We start from the raw sequence: 5,075 nt of genomic DNA on the forward strand, positions 1-5,075 counted from the left end.
AAAAAAAAAAAACAAACAAAAAAAAAAAAAACAAAGAAAGAAACAAACAAGGCTGAGTTCTTTGGGGCCTACCTCCCAGTCTTCTTACCATATCAGACATTAGTGATAATGCAGTCCACCTTTTAATATTGCACATGGGAGGCTGCAGAGATGAATTGAAGTGTGATCCTAATCAGTCTTAACAATAAAAACCCAGAGTCAGATATTGAGGGTGAAAGCGGAAAGATCAGAAAAGCAGAGCAGCCAGCCACCAGAGACTTCTTACCTCTATGAAACCTTAGACCAAGTGGGGATGGTCCTGTCTCTACAAATCCTCAGACTGAATGGCGGAGATCCTGCCTCTACCTGCCTTACATTCCTGTCTCCACCTCCCATGTTCTGGAATCAAAGTTATGAGCCTTCCGTGTGCTGGGATCAAAAGCATGGTCCTCCCAAGTGCTGGGATTAAAGGTGGGAGCCACTACCGCCTGGCCTTTATGGTTAACTAGTGGCTAGCTCTAACCTATGATCTCTAAGAAAGCTTTATTTGTCACAACACAAACAATAAGTACAATAATGATATCCAAATATATATATATATGTAATAATTGCATTAACAGTGACTAGTCCATTGGCATTTTGTAGGTGGAGACTGCTTGTTCGTTTCCCAGCTGCCCAGATCTGAAATAATCACACAGAAACTATAATACTGTTTGGCCAATAGTTTAAGTGTATTTCTAGCTAGCTCATATCTTTTTTTGTTTGTTTTGGTTTTTTTTGTTTTTTCGAGACAGGGTTTCTCTGTGGCTTTGGAGCCTGTCCTGGAACTAGCTTTGTAGACCAGGCTGGTCTCAAACTCACAGAGATCCACCTGCCTCTGCCTCCCGAGTGCTGGGATTAAAGGTGTGCGCCACCACCGCCCGGCTTGTTTTGTTTTTTGAGAAAGGGTTTCTCTGTGTATCTTTGGCTGTCCTGGAACTCATTCTGTAGACCAGACTGGACTTGAACTCACAGAGATCTGCCTGCCTTTGCCTCCAGAATTCTGGGATTAAAGGAATGTGCCACCACACTCAACTATGCTTCCTTTCTTTCTTTCTTTCTTTTTTGTTTTTCAAGACAGGGTTTCTCTGTGGCTTTGGAGTCTGTCCTGGAACTAGCTCTTGTAGACCAGGCTGGTCTCGAACTCACAGAGATCCACCTGCCTCCACCTGCCTCTGCCTCCCAAGTGCTGGGATTAAAGGCGTGCGCCACCACTGCCTGGCTCTTTTTTTTTTTTTTTAATAAGGACTTTCTCTATCCTTTTTCTTTTCTTTCCCAAGCGTGGGTATACTGTTTAGAGTTTGTTTGGTTTTTTTTTTTTCATCTGAATCTGTCTTTACTGTATAGCTATATCTCTTTCTGACCACATGAGTCTTTAATCTGCTAAGTGATATGCCTAGGATAAACTGTGACTTTGGTGGCTGACTCTACTTCAGTCCTTAACTTTTTGAGACTCTAACTTCACGGTGGAGGTACTGGTGGGAGCCACATGTATTGCCACCACTCTGTGTAGTTTCTAGGTCCATGTTACCACTAAGAAGCCTAATGCCTGCTGTTCATGAGGACATTTAAGTGTTTGGTGGCAGAGCCTCTTAAAAGAGCTGTGAGGTTTCTGAGGCTAAGGCTGAATCAGGGAGCCTCTCTTAATGGAGCCACACCTCTGTTCGCTGGCAGCAAACAGAGCCTACTGGAGTAAAGACAGTTACCCAGAAGCTGCGAGGACTCTGTTCTTTTCAAAAGCTTTCTCAGGCTTTATGTGGAAATTCTTGCCAAATGTTTGGGTGCCATTGTGTAAACGGAGACTGCACTTTCGCTTCCCAAACATCCTGACCCAAATAATCACACAGAAATTACATTAACTACAACACTGTTTGGACAATGACTTAGGCGTATTTCTAACTAGCTCTTACATCTTAAATTAACCCATTTCTATTTATCATGTATGGCCATGAAGTTGTAATTTACTGGTAATGTTCTGGCATTCTTCTCCTTTGGCAGCTAATGGCATCTCCTCAGCTCCTCCCAAACTCTCTCTGTTTGAACTTCCTGTCTTACTTTGCTAAGTCATTAGTGGAAACAGCTTTATTCATCAGCTAATGAAAGCAACACATATACAGACGGATCTCTCACATCATAAACATAATTTAAAATAAACATTATTTTATTTTGTTGTTTGGTATGGATGGATGTTTTGTTTGCATGTATGCCTGGACATCATGTGCATGTCATGGCCTCAGAGGCCAGAAAGTGGATGCCTGTCAGGGGGGTGCTGGGGATTGAATTTGGGTCCTTTAGAAGAGCAGATGGTGCTTCCTTTTTTTTTCTTTCTTTCTTTTCCTTTTTTGTTTTTTGAGACAGGGTTTCTCTGTGTAGCCCTGGCTGTCCTGGAACTCACTCTGTAGACCAGGTGGTCCTCAAACTCAGAAATCTGCCTGCCTCTGCCTCCTGAAAGTTGGGGTTAAAGGCACACTGCCATTAAATTTGTACCACCACCTCAAAGGGGAAAAAAAAACTTAAAAAAAGAAAAAAAGATGAAAAGCCGGAATTGGCTCCCAAAAGTTGTTTCTTTGTCGTACTCACAACCCCACACAGCGGTAGCTAAATAATTTTTAGAAAAAGATATGACCTCTGCTTGGTATGGTAGTATAAACCTGCAATTCCAGCACTCAGGAAGCAGTGGTGCACTCCTTTAATCCTAGCACTGGGAAGGTAAAGGCAGGTGGATCTCTGAGTCGAGGTCATTCTGGTCTACACGTGGAGCCCAGGACATCCAAGGCCTCACAGAGAAACTCTATCAGGAAAAACAAAACAAAGAGATATACCATCTGACCTTGCTACTTTAAGCCGTGCTGACAGATCACCGGGTGCAGGGGAGTCAGGATGCTCCTGAAAGCTTGGCTTGGCTTTGTTCTGGGTTTCTTGTCACTGGGATGTGTGTTTGTTTTCTGTCAATGTGTTTTGAGACAGAGTCTCTCTGGACTTGAACTAGTTGTCCTCCCTCAGCTTCCCAATGCAGGCCTTACCGGCCTGAACTGGTCTTCTTCTATGTTTGGATGACCGTGCTAGGTAGGCCTTGGGGAGTTTGAATCTAGGCTGCATTCCTCGTCCATATGGAAGTTTAGATGAAGCTATGATAAATATCAATAATAAATGATATCTGTCAGGCAATATACACTAAGCATCAAGCCGCGGTTTATACTGAAGTTGCAAACTCAATTTTTACACAATCCAGATGTATGTGTGTATGTATGAGAATGGTAAGGCTATAATTCAAGCATGCTTCAGTGAAGGGCCAGCTGTTCCCCTTAACTCCAGCCTGTTTGTACCAAGAAGGAATGGAATGCAGGCCAAGTATTGGCATGGCTTATAAGATTTCTAAAGTGAGCAGGAGAAAAAGAAGAGTGGGTGGGCGCTCTCAGCGGAGATTCAGATTTGTGTGTATGTGTGGGCACCGATGTGGGCTTGTGGAAGCTAGAAGCTGATTTCTGATGCTTCCCCCCCCCCACCTCTACCCCTCACCCCCCCCTACTGCCCTTGTTCCCTCCCACCATCTCTCAGTCCTGGAACTCACCAAGATAACTAGGCTGACATAGCAGCAAGCCCCAGGGCCTCAGCCTCCCCAGTACTGGGATTACAAACTCACATCATAAGAAAAAAAAAAAAAGCAAAACCCAAACTCTCATCATGCCCCGTTTGTCACATGACTTTTAAGACTCGCGCTGAGATCCTCATGATCCTGTGTTCAGAGATTACCCACAAAGCTATCTCCTCAACCCGGAAATATCACATTTTTAGTGAAAAAAAAACCCCAAACTTCCAAATTTGGAAGCTCCATCAAAAAACGCACTTTATGAACTGATTTGCAATCTCTGCAAATATTTGTATAAAGGAATTAAAGAAAAAGCTTAAACAGTAAAGAAAACTATCAATAATAGAAAGTTGATGCAATTGTTTTTGAACATAAAGGGCCATATTACAGTCCCAGCAATTAGCAGAACTCAGGCAGCTTTGGCCAGGTGGCTCTGGCTTTAGAGTTAGAGATATAAGGAAAGGGTTGCGGAATCTCCCTCAGGGGCTGGAGGAAGCTGAAAGGGCCAAGCATCTCTGGTGGAGGCCCAGAGATGTGATTGTGTGAAGCTGTGAAGGGCAAGCCTGGATTGTGCTGGAGACCCCAAGATATTGGAGATGCCAGAGTCCTAGGATGCCTGTCAAGCAAAGCTGTAGACCACATGTGGAACCAGCTCAATAGAAAGAGGTGTGCTTTAGTAAACAAAGCTGAATGGATTGGAGATCTGAAGTGAACTTTGACATCAGACGTGGAGATGCAGAGTTTGGAGTTTACTTTGCTGGTTTTTGGTCTTGTTTTGATCCATTATTTCCTTTCTATGCTCTCTTTTCCCAGTTTTGGGATGATAATGTATATTCTGTGCCATCATATGTTGGAAGTATGTGAACTGTTGTCGTTTTCATTTTTATCTTGTAGGGATTACAGTTAAGAGATTGCCTGCTGTGAAATAATCCTTCTGTATGCTGTGTATATGTATTACTCTCATTGGTTAATAAAAAACTGTTTGGCCTATAGCAAGGCAGAATAAAGCTAGGCAGGAAAGCCAAACTGAAAATGCTAGGGAGAAGAAGGGCAGAGTCAGGGAGATGCCAGCCAAACGCTGGGAGAACAAGACACGCTAGAGGACAGGTAAAGCCACAAGCCATGTGGCAAAACATAGATTAATAAAGACGGATTAATTTAAACGTAAGAGCTAGTTAGTAAAAAACCTGAGCTATTGGTCAGGCATTTGTGTGGTAATTTGGAAGTGGCTCCCAGGATGGGAAAACTCCGCCTACATATGGCACTCTAGTGAGGTGGGCATAATGTCTACATAAAGCATAAAAAAAGCTTTAAAAAGGGGAGGGTTCTAGATACATAGAAATGTAGCTAATAACAGCTTCCTAGTTCGTGTCTCTCATGTGGGCCAGGTACAGAGAGGCATCCCCTGAGTGTGAGATGTGGCCTTGAGCTAAGGAGCTTGGTAGGCTGGCTCTCACATGCCCCCCCC

The sequence above is a fragment of the Microtus ochrogaster genome, chromosome 6 (genome assembly GCF_000317375.1).
Source record: "Microtus ochrogaster isolate Prairie Vole_2 chromosome 6, MicOch1.0, whole genome shotgun sequence".
Taxonomy (NCBI): domain Eukaryota; kingdom Metazoa; phylum Chordata; class Mammalia; order Rodentia; family Cricetidae; genus Microtus; species Microtus ochrogaster.